The sequence below is a fragment of the Salmo trutta genome, chromosome 10 (assembly GCF_901001165.1).
Source record: "Salmo trutta chromosome 10, fSalTru1.1, whole genome shotgun sequence".
NCBI classification, from domain to species: Eukaryota; Metazoa; Chordata; class Actinopteri; order Salmoniformes; family Salmonidae; genus Salmo; species Salmo trutta.
The window spans coordinates 3,607,828-3,626,948 of record NC_042966.1 but is presented as its reverse complement, the minus strand read 5'-3'; the positions used below and the strand labels follow the sequence as shown (position 1 = coordinate 3,626,948).

The window sequence follows — 19,121 nt, the reverse complement described above, 5'->3', positions numbered from 1 at the left end:
GGTGTAAATGAACGATTTAGAATGAAACCAAACACGCAATTGTGCGCCGTTAACCAACCCGGTTTTCAATGAAATAATGAACGCTTACTCTCGCTGGCAAAGCATATGCCACATAATATATGGCCTATTAACACATTAACCACGAGGAATAATGAATGACCTAGAGGGGGTCTTTATTGATACAATGCAGTTATTCTTACCCCTAGCCATAGTGAGACATTGTGGGCCTGAAGGGACCGATCTGGAATAGGCCTATAGAAAATGCCTCTAATATCTTAACGTTTTCACAATAGGCCTGTTCTTGGATCTTCAACCAAAGACCGTCGCAGGAAACAAAATATAATACCCTTTTATTTAATAAGGTTCCCTGTTCCCTTGACTGTCATAATACGCATGTCCTATTATGTGGCTGTGCTGGCGTTCCTTTTAGCACCCTCACAGTAGCACAATTAGAAAAGCATCTGAGGTAGACCTACAGTATATGCTGGTTGTAAAATGATACACGTTGTTTCGTTTAGATATAGCTCTTCGTTATGTTATTTAGCCTACTACACATTACGTTGAGGCAAAGAACAAGTTGCCTTATTATTTCAAAAATATTTATTCTCTCTCTCGCTCTTTGTGGTCGCCAGACGCTCTTGCGCGCAAGGCTGAGAAAATCTGCAATTGATTTTAATGGGGAGTAGCCTACTTTTCGACTGCTTTTCAACACTATGGGTGCTTTGGTCTCTTTTCACTTGGTCTGAACGGCGCAGGCGAGTGCAGTGTCTCACCTCTGTACTGTGTACTTGCTCACTATATCTGTCGCTATTTGGACAACACTGAACGTGCCTCTGTTTCTTAACGGCTTTCTATAATGTAGCCTACCTCCGCAAAACGCTCGAGATTGAGCAGACGGGATTCGTCAGTTGTGTTTGGGAAGTTTATATTTTCTTCCAACAGATGCGTATTTATTTTTTTATTGTTTTGGACCTCAATCATTGGACCGTGTTATCGTTTTAAGATTCGCCAATACACCGGGCTTTGGTAAGTTTGATAGTGTCAATTTTACGCATTTAACAGGTGAGTTTATGAAGTCAATTTCAGTCATTTCCAGTAGCTTTAATGTTTGTCTGTCTTCACACGCTCTATTATTTAGCTCACATTCATGGCGTTTATTAAAACGGATTTCACTGTGGGATTTTTTCTTTCTTCTGATATATTATAAGGCCGAGTCACTGTGCGTAAAGCACTGTTAATTACGCAGTTGGCGACTTAATATTTATAAGAACTCAAGTATTGAGTGAATTCAAGTAACATTATTTCATTCTTGCAGTACGATTTGTAGTTATTATTAAGTTATCGTTATTAGCTTGAAATGATGGCGCAACAGCCAGCCTATAATTTGTTCAGATGAAAACGGATTACTATTATTATTATTGTTTATAGTCATAATAGTGTAGTAATATTACATTTTTTGAGAGAACCTCTGGATGCACTCAAATGGAAAGGCACGGAAGACAGGTGGGCGATGAAAGAACGTGGGGCGCGAGATCTGGCGCGCGGTGTGAACTCTCCTCGGTTTACAGCTGCCGGGTGGGTCCGAGGAAAGTGCAAGAAAAGCAGCCTAAGCAATATAGGTTACAATAAGTAGGCTATGGAGTCCATGTGTTTTAATAGCTCTCCAATGTAGGCCAAGTAGCGATGCCAAGCCAAGCAGCACTTCTCGGATCCCGCATTCGACTGTACACCATATGCCAAGTCTCCCAATGCGTTTGTCAATTCTAATGTTTTCCCTTTACACCACTGCATTCGTATAGACAAACGCATTTAGGCCTATGAAATATTGGGAAGTTATATTTTTAAGTCTAAATGCTGATACCAACAAGTGTAAACCCAATCAGAATGCTAGTGAAAGGAATTGAAGGATAATATTGATTTGTTCCCCACTTATTGTTGAGAGATACAAGTCATAATTGAAGATTGCTTATGAGATTATTTTATATATATGAATCCAAGTATCTTAGAAAATAGTAATGCATTTAAAAAAAGACTCAGGAAATTACTTGGCAAGTTGTCTTGTCTTGACAAGCTTGAGTTGGCTGATATGGCCCTGAGCATGAGTCCTATGAAACGAAATCACCTTGCAATTATAATTCGGAGGCCAACCATTTAAATCAATGTACAAATCATATAGCCTACATATGACAGATTAGTAGTAAAAAGCAGACAAGCTGCTGGGAGAAAGGTACACCACAACTGCAATGGATTCCTTATCTTAAATGCTTTAATTGAGCTAAAGTGTGCCTCTATTAGAGATTAGTGTCAACCACTTCACCCACTTATCCTCATTCTCCTGGAATATTGCTGGAAGCTGTCCTGAAAGATGAGGTTGTTGATGCAACCTTTATTTGTTCACTCAGATAAAGAAAACATTGATATGGTTTTAAATGTGGTACAATTATGACCAGGATTTTCTGGTTGATTGCAACAACAACATTTATTCACAGAGAATATCCGTAATTTCATTGTTTTTTAAAATTAATCATGGTCTTTTAATTGCATCATGTTATGATCCATCAATAACACACAGCCAAAGATTGCGCCAGGAGCCACCAGGGCTCAGGCACACAGTTGTGTAAGCTAATCCACAGGAACTTACTCCAGCAGGTTTATAAACTCCTTCTGGTGGTGTGTGTGTGTGTGGCCGAATCTTCTGGGAGTGTGTGTGTGTTGCCGTAACATAAGCAGATCATTTTCTCTTTGCTTTGAAAGGCAGGATTCCTCCGGACTCTTGGCTCCGTCCACCTGAACGAGTAAAGTCAACACGTCCAATATATTTTTCTTCTCTGGTTTGAACAGCTTGATGGGGGAAAGGAATGCTGCTGGTTCTTTTTCCCCCTCTTGTTTTTTTTCTTATTTCGGTGGGCCTGAGACAGCTGTTGGTTTGCAGAAATAAATATTTGTAATCCTTAACAAATTAAACAAGCTGATTGGAGTGTTAAGCTAAGTCCCACACATTGGACTGAACTTTGACCCTTATGGAAGAACAACAATTGAGCCCAAGTATCGCAGATTCATTTGATTCATATCTGAACATTTTTATTTATGAATCAATTATTGCCTTACCAATAACAACAGCTTCTATGGTAAGGCTATTAGACTGTAAAATACATGTAAAAAAAAATATATATATATATATATATAAATCCTGATATTTACTATATCTCTCAGATACAGTGCATTCTAAAAGTATTCAGACCCTTTCACTTTTTCCACATTTTGTTAAGTTACAGCCTTATTATAAAATGGATTAAATTGTTTTTTTTTACCTCATCAATCTCCACACAATACCCCATAATGACAGAGAAAAAAACAGGGTTTAGAAAATGTTGCTAATTTATAAAACATAAAAAAACAGTAATATCACATTTACTTGAGTATTCAGACCCTTTACTCAGTACTTTGTTGAAGCACATTTGGCAGTGATTACATCCTCGAGTCATCTTGGGTATAACGCTGCAAGCTGGCACACCTGTATTTGGGGAGTTTCTCCCATTCTTCTTTGCAGATCCTCTCAAACTCTATCAGGTTGGATGGGGAGTGTTGATGCACAGCTATTTTCAGGTCTCTCCAGAGATGTTTGATCGGGTTCAAGTCTGGCCTCTGGCTTGGCCACTCAAGGACATTCAGAGACTTGTCCCGAAGCCGCTCCTGCATTGACTTGGCTGTGTGCTTAGGGTAGTTGTCCTGTTGGAAGGTGAACCTTCTCCCCAGTCTGAGATCCTGAGCGCTCTGGAGCAGGTTTTCATCAAGGATCTCTCTGTACTTTGCCCCGTTCATCTTTCCCTCGATCCTGACTAGTCTCCCAGTCCCTGCCACTGAAAAACATCCCTACAGCATGATGCTGCCACCACCATGCTTCACCATATGGATGGTGCCAGGTTTCCTCCCGACGTGACGCTTGGCATTCAGGCCAAAGAGTTCAATCTTGGTTTCATCAGACCAGAGAATCTTGTTTCTCATGGTCTGAGAGTCTTTAGGTGCCTTTTGGCAAACTCCAAGCGGGCTGTGAATGTGCCTTTTACTGAGTGGCTTCCGTCAGGCCACTGTACCATAAAGGCTTGATTGGTGGTGCTGCAGAGATGGTTGTCCTTCTGTAAGGTTCTCCCATCTCCACAGACGAACTTTGGAGCTCTGTCAGAGTGACCATCGGGTTCTTGGTCACCTCCCTGACCCTTCTCCCCTGATTGCTCAGTTTGGCCGGGCGGCCAGCTGTAGGTGGAGTCTTGGTGGTTCCAAACTTCTTCCATTTAAGAATGATGGAGGCCACCGTGTTCTTGGGGACCTTCAATGCTGCAGACATGTTTTGGTACCTTTTCCCAGATCTGTGTCTCGACACAATCCTGTCTCGGAGCTCTATGGACAATTCTTTCGACCTCATGGCTTTCTTTTTTGCTCTGACATGCACTGTCAACTATGGGACCTTATAGAGACAGATATGTGTGCCTTTCCAAATCATGTCCAATCAATTGAACCACAGGTGGCCATCAATCATGTTGTAGAACAATCTCAAGCATGATCAATGGAAACAGGACGCACGTCAGCTAAGGGTTGAAATACTTATGTAAATAAGATATTTCTGTTTTTCATTTGTAATACATTTGCAAAAATTTCAAATAAACTTTTCGCTTTGTCATTGTGGGGTATTGTGTGTAGATTGATGAAGAAAAAAAAGATTTAATCAATTTTAGAATAAGGCTGTAACGTAACAAAATGTGGAAAAAGTCAAGGGGTCTGAGAACTTTCCGAATGCAACGTATATATACCCTAAAAATAAATGGTCTTCATCCATAACCGTCAGTTACACGGTCATCCCATTACGTCACAGCCATACTTTTCAGTCTGGAGGGGTGTGTGTCGATGCAAGCCGGATTTCCCTGTTTAACTTCTGCTCGTCATTCGTCAGTGTGAAGCCTCGCTCCCCATCCCATAGGATGATCCCGGGCCAAGATTCCAAAGCTCCATTATTCGTCAGTTTGACGACTCGCGCGCCCTTTCCGTTGAGGTGATGCCGAGATTGCAAAGCTCCATCCCATCACTCCCCATGCCCTGCTAAGTCCACATTTGTCAACCGCACACATTTCCTCCAGATGCAGAAGGATGTGTGTGTGTGAGGTCTGTGCATGTGTGAGGTCTGTGCATGTGTGTGTGTTTGTTCTCAGGGTGCTATCTAAACCATTTTAAGGTTTAACTGTTGTTTTATCTCAACTATCGATAAAGGAAATGCCACTAGTGTACACATGCAGGTGTTTTAGTTCTATCCGAATGTATCCAATACTTCCCTCATATCTTCTCTTCTCCTCTGGCCCTGGGGGCTGCCATGGCAACATGGAGCAGACCAGCTTGATGGACTGGGAGGCCCTAGGGCCACTCTCTCGCCTCCCGGCCACGCTGTGCAGTGTACCATTACCCTGCTCCAGCCTGAAAAATGGACTTCACCGTCGAGCCTTGTGAGGAAAGGGAGGGAGAAAATGGGATGAGGAGGAGAAGGAGGTGGAGAGGGAGGAGAAGAGACAAGGGGAAGGGTGGGTTGTCCGATGATTCAGCCCCTGCCTTCAAAAGCCCTGGCACCCCTGATAATGTATGAGTCTCCATGTGTGTGAGTGAGAGCGCATGTGTTTGTGTGATTGAGTGTGGTGCGCCTATGTGTTTGTGCGTGTACATGTGTGCGAACGCTAATAGTATTTTGAACTCTTAATAAAATTATTTTATTAAAGTTCAAAGTGGCCCAGCTAGCTCTGGCTGTGAGAAGTCTCTTGTGCAATGGAAAAAGTAGTTTTCCTGTCGGAGGGCTCGGGGAGAAAGTGCAATTCTGCCTACCACAGAACCAGGCATCAAAGGGCTTTGAAGCACACACAGACACCCCTCTCTGGAATGGCCATATATGCCTTACATGGAGTTGTCACTGATGTCTCGATATTGTGAGATCTTCATTTCGAAGATCCTGACGGGAAGTATTCCGTCTTCTCTCTGAAGTCTCACACAGCAGTCCCATTTGAGTACACATATAGGGGGAAATACACAGTAATGAAAAAGTACCCAATTGTCATCGTCACGGTTGTCGTAGGGTGTAGACCAAAACGCAGCGGGAAATGTATACTCATCTTCTTTTTATTTGGTGAAGAAGGAAAACACAAACAACGTATACAAAAACAAATGAACTGGACAGTCTCGTCAGGCACACAGCTAAACAAGAAACAATCTCCCACAAAATCCCTTGACAAACACATACCTATTTATAGGACCTTCAATCAGAGGCAACGATAGACAGCTGCCTCCAACTGAAGGCCCCATCACCAATTAACTAAACATAGAAATACAAACGACTAGACTGAGCATAGAACTAAACTAACATAGAACAATAACCAAAACCCTGGACTAATAAATCAAATACCCCTCTACATAAACAACCACCCCGAACCATATAAACCAAATACCCCCTCTACATGAAGACATACACAAACACACCCTGAATCACATAAAACAAATACCCCCTGCCACGTCCTGACCAAACTAACAGAACAAATAACCCCTTTACTGGTCAGGACGTGACAGTACCCCCCCCCCCCCCCCCCCCAAAAGGTGCATACCCCGGATGCACCTGAAAACAAAAAATACCCAAAAAATGAACCCCTAACTAAAGGGAGGGAAGGAAGGGTGGCTGCCATCACCGACGGCTCCTGTACTAACACCCCCCCTCCCCCTTCCCCAAACCTCCTACAGTGGAGGTGGCTCAGGCCTTAATCCCCTACCTGACCAAACCACCTCCACTGCATACCTCTGCCTGAGGCCAGTCACTGCAGACCCTGGACTGTACTCTGGGAGCTCCAGACTGTAGGGCGATTCTGGTAGCTGCGGACTGTAGGGTGATTCTGGGAGCTCCAGACTGTAGGCCGTCTCACTCGGTTCCGGACTGTACACTGTTACCAGATACTCTGGACGGGGTACTGTTGCCGGATACTCTGGACGGAGCACTGTCGTCGGACACTCTGGACGGGGCACTGTCGTCGGACACTCTGGATGGGGCACTGTCGTCGGACACTCTGGACGGGGCACTGTCGTCGGACACTCTGGACGGGGCACTGTCGTCGGACACTCTGGACGGGGCACTGTTGTCGGACATTCTGGACGGGGCACTGTCGTCGGAAGCTCGGGACTGGGCTGACGCACTGGAAGCCTGGTGTGTGGTGCTGGTAGTGGAGGTACCAGACTGGAGACATGCACCTCAAGGCTAGTGCGAGGAGCAGGAACAGGATGAGTTGGACTGGGCTGACGCACTGGAAGCCTGGTGTGTGGTGCTGGTAGTGGAGGTACCAGACTGGAGACACGCCCCTCAAGGCTAGTGCGAGGAGCGGGAACAGGACATACTGGACTGGGCTGATGCACTGGAAGCCTGGTGCGTGGTGCTGGTACTGGAGGTATCAGACTGGAGACACGCACTTCACGGCTGGTGCGAGGAGCAGGAACAGGATACACTGGACCGTGAAGGCGCACTGGCGGTCTCGAGTGCAGGACTGGTACCGCCCATACTGGCTGGGTGCCCACTTCCCCCTGGCAAATGCGGGGCGCTGGCACTGCGCACACCGGCCTGAAAATACTTGGCCTCGCCACAGTACGCATTAACCCGAAGCACGGGACCTGTCCAGTCAAAGGTTGCTTAACAAATGCACGGGGATTTGGCTTGGGGCTTAATCCTCGCCCAGCCAAACTACCCGTGTGCCCCCCCAATTTTTTTTATTGGGGCTGCCTCTCCGGTTTGAACGCCAACCGTGTTCCCCTGTAACATTCCCGGTCCTCTTTCGCCTTCCTCCATGGGCCCACTCCGGCTTTAATCTCCTCCCAGGTCCATGACTCCCGACAGTCCATCTGTTGCTGCTTCCTCCGCTGCTTGGTCCGTGGTTGGTGGGAGATTCTGTCACGGTTGTCGTAGGGTGTAGACCAAAACGCAGCGGGAAAATGTATACTCATCTTCTTTTTATTTAGTGAAGAAGGAAAACACAAACAACGAATACAAAAAACAAACGAACTGGACAGTCTCGTCAGGCACACAGCTAAACAAGAAACAATCTCCCACAAAATCCCTTGACAAACACATACCTATTTATAGGACCTTCAATCAGAGGCAACGATAGACAGCTGCCTCCAACTGAAGGCCCCAACACCAATTAACTAAACATAGAAATACAAACGACTAGACTGAACATAGAACTAAACTAACATAGAACAATAACCAAAACCCTGGACTAATAAATCAAATACGCCTCTACATAAACAACCACCCCGAACCATATAAACCAAATACCCCCTCTACATGAACACATACACAAACACACCCTGAACCACATAAAACAAATACCCCCTGCCACGTCCTGACCAAACTAACAGAACAAATAACCCCTTTACTGGTCAGGACGTGACAGTCATACTAAAGTAAAGATACCTTAATACAAAATGTCTCAAGTTAAAGTGAGTCACCCAGTAAAATACTACTTAAGTGAAGTCTAAAAGTATTTGATTTTATACTTAAGTATCAAAAGTAAATGTAATTGTTCAAGTACACTTAAGTATGAAAAGGAAAAGGAAAAGTACAAATCATTTAAAATTCCTTATATTAAGGAACCCAGATGGCGGCATTGTCTTTTTTTTAACGAAAAGCCAGGGGCACACTCCAACGCTCAGATATCATTTACAAACGAACCATGTGTGTTTAGTGAGTCCGCCAGATCAGAGGCAGTAAGGATTACCAGGGATGTTCTCTTGATAAGCGCGTGAATTGGAACATTTTCTTTTGGGTGTCAGGGAAAACGTATGGAGTAAAAAGTACATTATTTTCTTTAGGAATGTAGTGAAGTAAAAGTAGCCCAAAATAGAAATAGTAAAGTACAGATACCCCAAAAACGACTTAAGTAGTACTTTAAAGTATTTTTACTTAAGTACTTTACATCACTGAAAATACAGTATGTTAACTTTATATACAAGTGGATCACACTTTGACACTGGCTATAATTTATTTTGGCAAAGTCTAAACCGCCACTACGTTATGAAATGAACAAGCCTCTATCTCCTCATTAACGAAGCATATTTCATATGAAAGTATGTGTTCTATGAAACTCAGGGATGAGCTTAAGCCCTTATTCTTGCCCAGACTCCACGTTAAATCTGCATGTTTTCAAACCCAGATGGGGGGGATTTGTAGGGCTATTGGCAACAATTTTAAGTTTGGACTGGCAATATTCAATTGGCTCTCTCTCTCTCTCTCTCTCTCTCTCACACACACACACCCACTCACTCATCCAATCTCAATAAGCTCAACGGAGGAAGCCACTTTAGACTAGTGTGTGTTGGTGGGAGTCTGTTGAGAGTAGGATGATATTTCCCTGACACTGATCTAAGGTCAGTTGTGTTGTCTAACGCAACCTCCCCGTCTTTGCCCCCTAATGTTTGACACATGAGTTGACATTGTGCCATGCTCGCGGTCTCATATCCTTCCCCTTCCTCTTCAAACCCTCCTCCTCTACTCCACAGACTGTTACTCACAGACCAAAAACACAGAATTCACAGAAATATCTAATGAACAGAAAATACCCCAAACATGTGATATCAGCAGTTTTGCCTCCCTTTGTAGTGGAGTGTAACACACAGAACCGTAAGTTTAGTACAGCTTCCTGTCTGGATCTATGAGAAGTGGCCTGACCTGAGGTTCTACCTCCTCTCCTTTCCTCTCCTCTTAGTAGTTCTGGATCAGGTTCTGTTGTTTTACAACTGCTGGCCAGGAGAGCAGGCTGGCTGCATTCCTCTCCTGGGCGTTCTCGCTCTCTCAGAATGATGAGAAGGAGGGCGAGAAAGAAAGAAACTGATCTCTGCCCCTGAAACCCACCTTCAGTGGCACACTATGTGTCTGTGTGTCAGAGCTATAGTCCAGGGCTGGGGGACAGTGGGGGGAGGTTCCCTCTCAGCTTCAGAGCAGACTCAAGGCTTTTCTGAATTGGTCAGTGATGCCCCTGCTAATGACACCCTCAGCTGTGAGAGTTGACCCCCTTTTGCCTCCCCCTCTCTCATTCACTGCTAATGAATACCAGAGAGCCACACTGAGACCCCCCCATTTTTTTATTTTTTTATTTAACCTTTTTTTAACTAGGCAAGTCAGTTCGGAACAAATTCTTATTTACAATGAAGGCCTACCGGGGAACAGTGGGTTAACTGCCTTGTTCAGGGGTAGAACGACAGATTTCACCTTGTCAGCTCAGGGATTCAATCCAGCAACCTTTTGGTTACTGGTCCAATGCTCTAACCACTAGGCTACCTGCCCCCCCCCCCCCTCCCCATTACACCCCCCCTCCATTATTGGATTTGGTTTCTGCCACTAGTACCCTTTTACATGTGGACTGTCAGTCACGTTTATTTACCCAGTGTGTGTGTGTGTATGTATGTGTCTTTATGGGGTGATGAAACTGGACCATGATAGACGGTGCACAGTGCCCTCTTGTTCACCAATTTAAAAGTCCTCCACAGTTGCCACAACTTCTAACAGACCAATCAGGGATTACTGTACACTGGGCACTGTGACAGACAGCCAGTGGGGCATTGGGCCTCCTCCCAGGGTCTTCTGAGTGGAGGATACCCAAGGAGCTCCATTCAGCCTCATGGTGAGGGGGCCACCTTCCCAGCACATTGCCCCAGCATGGGAGCCTCTGACTGGCTACGAGGTGGCTCAGCTGTCCCTCTGGTTCTCCTTCCCCGATCCCTCACGCCCAAGCCAAATTAAGCCTCTCAGCACCTCTCGTTTTCCTAATCCGTGAAGTCTGCCAGAGTAGCCACGCTTGAAAGAGATACAACTCAACATGGGATGATCTCATGGTAAAATGGCAAAGCTGAAAAAAACTTTCCCCGTAATCTCTTATCCGGGACCACCCTATTCCTCGCTCACTTAAATCAAATAAAATGTTATTATTCACATGCTTCGTAAACAACAGGTGTGGACCAACAGTGAAATGCTTCCTTACGGGCCCTTCCCAACAATGCAGAGAGAAAGAACATTTTGAAATAATAGAAAAATAAAACATGTAATAATAAATACACAGTAATGAAAATGTGTCTATATACAGGGGTACCAGTACTGAGTCGATGTGCACGGGTATGAGGTAAATGAGGCAGATACCTATAGTGCCGTGAAAAAGTGTTTTCCCCCTTTCTGATTTTCTAAATTTTTGCATATTTTTTAAACTGAATGTTATCAGATCTTCAACCAAAACCTAATATTAGATAAAGGGAACGTGAGTTTAAAATATATATACATATATTTACAGTACAGTGCCTTCGGAAAGTATTCAGACCCCTTGACTTTTTCCACATTTTGTTACGCTAACAGCCTTATTCTAAAATTGATTAAATCATTTTTTTCTCATCAATCAACACACAATACCCCATAATGGGCTATACCGCAGACATTTTTGCTTATGTATTAATAATAAAAATCTTAAATATACATTTGCATAAGTATTCAGACCCTTTACTCAGTACTTTGTTGAAGCACCTTTGGCAGCGATAACAGCGTTGAGTCATCTTGGGTTTGACACTACAATCTGGCACACCTGATTTGGGGAGTTTCTCCCATTCTTCTCTGCAAATGCTCTCAAGCTCTATAAGGTTGGATGGGGAGCGTTGCTGCACAGCTATTTTCAGGTCTCTCCAGAGATGTTTGATCGGGTTCATGTCTGGGCTCTGGCTGGGCCACTCAAGGACATCAAATCAAATTGTATTGGTCACATACACATGGTTAGCAGATGTTAATGTGAGTGTAGCAAAATGCTTGTGCTTCTAGTTCTGACCGTGCAGTAAATTCTAACAAGTAATCTAACAATTTCACAACAACTACCTTATACACACAAGTGTAAAGGAATAAATAAGAATATGTACATATAAATATATGGATGAGCGATGGCCGAACGGCATAGGCAATGTGCAGTAGATGCTATAGAGTACAGTATATACATATGAGATGAGTAATGTAGGGTATGTAAACATTATATAAAGTGGCTTTGTTTAAAGTGACTAGTGATACATTTATTACATCAAATTTTTAATTATTAAAGAGGCTAGAGATTTGAGTCAGTATATTGGCAGCAGCCACAAAATGTTAGTGATGGCTGTTTAACAGTCTGATGGCCTTGAGATAGAAGCTGTTTTTCAGTCTCTCGGTCCCAGCTTTGATGCACCTGTACTGACCTCGCCTTCTGGATGATAGCAAGGTTAATAGGCAGTGACTTGATGATCTTTTTGGCCTTCCTGTGACATCGGGTGGTGTAGGTGTCCTGGAGGGCAGGTAGTTTGCCCCCGGTGATGCTTTGTGCAGACCTCACTACATTCTGGAGAGCCTTACGTTTGTGGGCGGAGCAGTTGCCGTACCAGGCGGTGATACAGCCCGACAGAATGCTCTCGATTGTGCATCTGTAAAAGTTTCTGAGTGTTTTTGGTGACAAGCCAAATTTCTTCAGCCTCTTGAGGTTGAAGAGGCGCTGTTGTGCCTTCTTCACCACGCTGTCTGTGTGGGTGGACCATTTCAGTTTGTCCGTGATGTGTACGCCGAGGAACTTAAAACTTTCCAGCTTCTCCACTACTGTCCCGTCGATGTGGATAGAGGGGTGCTCCCTCTGCTGTTTCATAAAGTCCACGATCATCTCCTTTGTTTAGTTGACATTGAGTGTGAGGTTATTTTCCTGACACCACACTCCGAGGGCCCTCACCTCCTCCCTGTAGGCCGTCTCGTTGTTGTTGGTAATCAAGCCTACCACTGTAGTGTTGTCTGCAAACGTGATGATTGAATTGGAGGCGTGCATGGCCACGCAGTCATGGGTGAACAGGGAGTTCAGGAGAGGGCTGAGAACGCACCCCTATGGGGCCCCAGTGTTGTGGATCAGCGGGGTGGAGATGTGTTTCCTACCCTCACCACCTGGGGGCGGCCCGTCAGAAAGTCCAAGACCCAGTTGCACAGGGCAGGGTCGAGACCCAGGGTGCAATAGTAGAGAAAATTAGAAAAGGGGCAAATACTTTTTCACAGCACTTTACATGTCATTGGCTGATCATTTGGCATTCCATACACATACACATAAAGGCATATATCAACCTGGGGAAATACATTGGTTAACGTCTCAGTACTCGGTAAAGCATCTTGCTCCTTTCCCGAACCAGTAAAGCATCTTGTCATGAGCAGCATAAGATTGAAACTGGCCATTTCAGTCCTTAATGAATGACTAGGCACTTTAGCCAAGTGGGTAGAACTGCTGTCTTTTGAGTAGGTTTGTGTTTTTAGATGATAGATTTGAATTTAACCTGTAGTACATGACATGTGGAGTGCTCCACTTTGTAACAAGTAGCCTCTCCTCAGTAGTTAGTTGTAGTTATAGCTAGCAAGCACAGCGTTTCTGTTTGGTATTCCCTACTCACACACATTCACACAGCTGTTGCTACTTCAACCACATTTAATGAGACAGTGTCTGCCCCTGTCGAGGATAACGTGTGGCTTGTGAAAAATGCAGTCGAGGCTGAGCGGAGCAGAGAATTTCTTGCTGGAGCTCAAACTTACCAAGTGTTTCATAGAGGTCAACATGCTATGTCTTTTAGCTGACATCTGGGCTGAGAAGTTTGCTGAATTGGCACGTACACTTGTCTTCGAAAGTTCAACAGAGAACAGTCAAGTGGAACAATGTCAGTCAGTGACGTTTGCATACTGAGCACAGCTTCTTGTTCAGAGCTAGACTAGAGTGGCTATGTGGTGGTTATCTTGAGTTGTTAGCATTAGCGTATGTTTTTACTATCGTATTATGTTTTGAAAAGCTAACACATAGTTGCTTCTTAAGTGTGCTTTTCAGGGGGCTGTAGATGTGGAATTAGACCGGCGACATGCCTGCTCCGTCTCTGTTTAACCTATGCGTCTCATCTGCCAGACGTGCTTGAGAGCACCAAACCCCTGTAAGAATCTCCCGGCAGGCCGAGCAAAGCTGTGTTTTGACTGCACCATATTTAGTCATCCGCAGGCCACCACAGACCAATGCTGTCCTCCTCCATCTTAATCTGTCTCCATCCTTTTTTCTCTCCATCCCTCTACTTCCTCACGTCTTCTCTTTTACTTCCCCCTCATCCCATTCTCCTCTCTGCCTCTTTCAGTTATTTGTTTTGCTCTATCACTCTGACAAGTTGCACCCTACTTTTTACCCCTCTGCCTTTCCGCCCAAATGCTCTCTCTCTCTCTCTCTCTCTCTCTCTCTCTCGCTCTCTCTCTCTCTCTCTCTCACTCTCTCTCTCTCTCTCTCTCTCTCTCTCTCTCACTGTCTGTCCCTGTAATGGTCACTGCAGCCCCCTCCCTCTCTCTATTCTTTCCTATCTCTTACCTCTCCCTCTTTCTGATGGATGCAGTGCTGAGGGAAGTATCACCGCGACGCTAATGAGTTGCTAATTCCATCAGAGTTCTCCTCCTCTGGGCCTGCCCTGGCTGCCTGGTCTGCCAGCCAGACTTTGATGATGCCTCCAATACTCCCACCTGCACACCCACTTTAGACTTCCCCCTCAGACATGTCCCATTGATCAACGTTTCCATCCGGCCCTCCCTGCCAAATAACTTATGAACCACCTTGGTTCCATTCCAACTCTCCATTTTTCATTTCATGGAATTGTATTTTTTTATGTGAGGTCTACAGGTTTTTTAGGACTTTTGGAAGATGCTTGGATGGCTATTTGAGAGGATTCCATTCTGTACTTCAATTTGGCCTTCAGTCCTGTTTAATGTTTGGGAAGCAAAAGAGTTGGTTTATTTATTTATGTGTTGCCTTTCTAGATCCAAACACTGTTCACCAGAAAGGCAAATCATATTTTACTTTATTTCCCTACTGAAAAATACTAAGAACTGATCCGGGAGCAGCATAAATAATGGACAATAGGTGACAGTGGATATGGTTCAGCCACCACAGGTATGTCCGGCAAGAACAAATCCAGATGTCTTTAGGACAGGTTTATTCCAGATATAATGGTTCCTTAATGAATAACTGGAGATAGAGTGTGTGTGTGTGTGGCTTGGTATTTGAAATACACACGCAACAAGTCAAGCTGTAGTAAAACTTAGGGACTCTCTTGTCAGCTGTACACATTCTCATGAGGCGATCTGACTCACTCTGACTAGAAAGGGGGAGGGGCAGTGAGATGCGGGAATAGCTAAGCTATGATTGGCTGAGAAAATAGTTGAGTCTAATTAAAGGGACAAGCTAAGGGTATATAGAGACATTCTATATTGGAATGATTGGCCTTTTTAACAGCCCACTTATACTGGGTAAATATGAACTTTAAACAAAACGCTTGACTTCAAGGGGATGACATGAGACTACTAGTGTGTGTTCATCCACCAGGGCAGGGAGGCATAGGTGTAAAGGAGCCAGACAAGGGAAACCCCAGTCCTTGAGTGTGTCTGGCCACCCTGTCAGAAACTTAGAGTATAGGCATCTGGCCACCCCGTCAAGAAGGCTCTGGGCCTACTGGGAAAGACAACTGGGGTCCTATCAAAGCAGGAGACTGTAAAGACTCTAGGAGATCAGGGAACTGAGAGCTAAGATGCTCTGGGCATACTGTGGCTATAGACTGGAGACATAGTAGGGCAGAGTGAGGTGCCTCTTACAACAGGACACTGGCTACCTAGGTCAGGAGGGTCCCCCACGGGGATGTTAGGAGGGTCTCCCGAGGCGAGAGTTGGAGGGTATGGAGGTAGGTCGGCTGGTGTAGTGTGCTCTTTCAGGTTGAGATCTGGTAGCTCCTACATCCCTGGAGAAGACTGTGGGACCACTGTGAGGGACTCTGTCAGAAGTCGACTAGGGCACATTGGTAGGGTGCTCCCCCAGGGTAAAATCTGGCAGCTTCTCTGGCCCTGGAGAAGGCTATGGAAACACAGTAGAGACAGTGTGGAGTTCAATAGCACTCCACAGTGGAGTTCAATAGCAATACAGAAAAACAGAACCCAATCCACAAATACTGACTTATAAACCATTATGACATGGAATCAAATGTGAGTAATTGTCCCTATTAATAAACACTGTAAGGTGTTTAAGTGTAGCATGTGCTTATAACAATCCCACTGCAATGTATGATGCAATCCTACCACAGCGTAGTATGGCAGTGCCAATTCGGTGTACTCCAAGGAAAATCAATTAAATGTATTTATAAAGCCCTTCCTACATCAGCTGACGTTACAAAGTGCTGTACAGAAACCCAGCCTAAAACCCCAAACAGCAAGCAATGCAGCTGTAGAAGCACAGTGGCCAGGAAAAACTCCCTAGAAAGCCCAGAACCTAGGAAGAAACCTAGAGAGGAACCAGGCTATGAGGGGTGGCCAGTCCTCTTCTGGCTGTGCCGGGTGGAGATTATAACAGAACATGGCCAAGATGTTCAAATAGGGTCAGGGTCAAATAATAACAATCACAGTGGTTGTTGAGGGTGCAACATGTCAGCACCTTAGGAGTAAATGTCAGTTGGCTTTTCATAGCCGATCATTCAGAGTATCTCTAACGCTCCTGCTGTCTCTAGAGAGTTGAAAACAGCAGGTCTGGGATAGGTAGAACATCCGGTGAACAGGTCAGGGTTCCATAGCCGCAGGTAGAACAGTTGAAACTGGGGCAGCAGCTTGGGACAGCAAGGAGTCATCAGGCCAGGTAGTCCTGAGGCATGGTCCTAGGGCTCAGGTCCTCTGAGAGAGAGAAAGACAGAGAGAAAAAGAGAGAAAGAGAGAATTAGAGAGAGCATACTTAAATTCACACAGGACACCGGATAAGACAGGAGAAATACTCCAGATATAACAGACTGACCCTAACCCCCCGACACATAAACTACTGCAGCATAAACACTGGAGATAAATATTCGCATGCAAATCTTCTTATTGATGTCCTGGGTTTGGGCGGCTTGCCATCCTTGGTGGAAACTGAATCCTTACTCAAAAAAAAAAGAAAAAATCCTGGCTTCAATCTTTCCCTCAATCCCTTCACAGCACGTTTGTATAGATAAGTGAGTGTTAATATTCAATTCTGTGTTTTTCTCAACGATTTGAAACTTACTTTTTCTTCCATGGAATGGCGGTAGCTCTTCACGTTCCGTTCTTGCTCTTTTTTTTGCATGTTTGCGCCAACTGGTGTATAACGTGAGGTTAGGAGAGGGACTAAGAGAATATTGAGTTTGATTGGCTAAAAATAAACTGCTCGTCATGCAGTTTCTGACAGCTGATTTGTAATAGCTGTCAACTTAAGGCTAGACGTCCCGCCAACGGGACACCTGTCGACAATTTCTGGTGAAATTGGAGGGCGCGCAATTCAAATAAATAATCGTAAAAATGGTGGATATTAAACATCTAGGTACATAGAAGTGTCTTATATTGGTTAAACGCTTCAATTATTGTTAATCTAACTGCATTGTCCGATTTACAATTGGCTTTACAGCGAAAGATTGTTTGAGGACGGCGCCCCACATCAACATATTTTTCAACCAGCACAGGCTTCATAAAATCACAAATAGCCATTAAATAATCACTTACTTTTTGAAAATCTTCCTCTGATTTGCAATCCAAGGGTCCAAGCTACAACATGCATGGTCGTTTTGTTAGATAAAATCCTTCTTTATATCCCAAAAAGTCTGTTTAGTTGGCGCCATCGATTTGAGTTCAACATGCAGACAAAGGAATCCAAAAAGCTACCGCTAAACTTTGTTAAAACAAGTCAAACTACGTTTCTATTTAATCCTCAGGTACCCTAAAATGTAATTAAACTATAATATTTAATACGGAAAGTAGTATGTTCAATAGAAAAGTAAAATTAGCAGGTGCGCATCCTCTTCATCACGCGCCTACAGACTGATTTCCAACTCTGTGACTCCCAGTACCAAAACTCTAAATTCTTCCTCGTTTTGGAAGAAACGAGCCTGAAACCTTGAACAAAGACTGTTGACATCTAAAAAAATTCTGGTTAGTTTTTCTTTGGATTTTCTCCTACCATATCAATTGTGTTATAGTCTCATATATTATTTTAACATTTCTACAAACTTGAGTGTTTTCTATCCAATGGTACCAATTATATGCATATCCTGGCTTCTGGGCCTGAGTAACGGGCAGTTTACTTTGGGCACGTCAGTCAGGCGGAGATTCTGAAAAAAGGACAGTAGCCCTTTTAACATATCAATAGCAATATAGTATAATATGATTGGTTACTGGAATCTCACTAGTAATGATTAGTATTCAACATTAGTTGACCTGCGTTGCACATGGCTGAAGTAGGTTTGAGCACAGTGGTGGGGTGCTCCCTCCAGGGTAAGCTTTGTTAATAGAGACCAGGGCAGCTGGCGACTCTGATGCTGATAGAGGGCGTAGTCAGGGGCTCATGCTGATAAAGGTGCTTTAGGCTGGCGAGAGTGGATGGCACTGCAGGGTGTAAATCTGCAGCATCCCCATGATGGTGAGCCACAACAGCTTGCAATGAACGAGAAGGTGCTTGAGAAAGGGAACGTGAGGACTGGTCAGACTCCACTTGGTCGGGTTGGGCATCCCTATGGTGACCAATTGTGGTGATCTTCTCCTCGTGGTAGATCCATTTCATGTATCTTTTCATTGGCCCTCTGGGATGTGCTGGGACGAGCCTGTGGCACTAAAGGTTCAGCTGGCTGTGGGGTGGTTTGGCAAGTGTAGCCTTGGAACTGCTCCATCTGTTTGAGCTTCTGCTTGGCCTCAAGTAGCATCAAAGATGAGCTCAAAGATGAGAGCTGTGCTGCGGCGGAGGTCTTCGGACCTCTCGCTGATAGTATGCAACCAGTCTTCTGCCAACTGGTCACCATGACCAGGAAAGTGGCACTTCGTGTCTTGAGACTTGTCTGCTCGTCTTCGTCAAGGGAGAGAAGACTGGGATGAGTTGGAAGGTGACCAATACCTGGACACTAACATCTTGAGCTCTGGTAGCTGATGATATCTAGCTCGTAGGACCATGAAAAATACTAAGGTTTGATCCCGGAGGATCATGAATAACAGGCAGTAATGTAAGTGCCAATGGATATGGTTCAGCCGCCAC

General features: G+C 44.5%; 1 protein-coding gene across 1 annotated transcript in view; it reads left to right on the top strand.

Moving 5' to 3' along the window:
- The first annotated feature begins 691 nt into the window (after window positions 1–691).
- Window positions 692–19,121, top strand: part of LOC115200969 (netrin-3-like) — a 115,811-nt gene continuing 97,381 nt past the window's right edge. The window contains exon 1 of the mRNA XM_029764134.1: window positions 692–1,026. The gene's annotated coding sequence lies outside the window, so the exon portion shown is untranslated. The remainder of the gene's footprint in view (window positions 1,027–19,121) is intronic.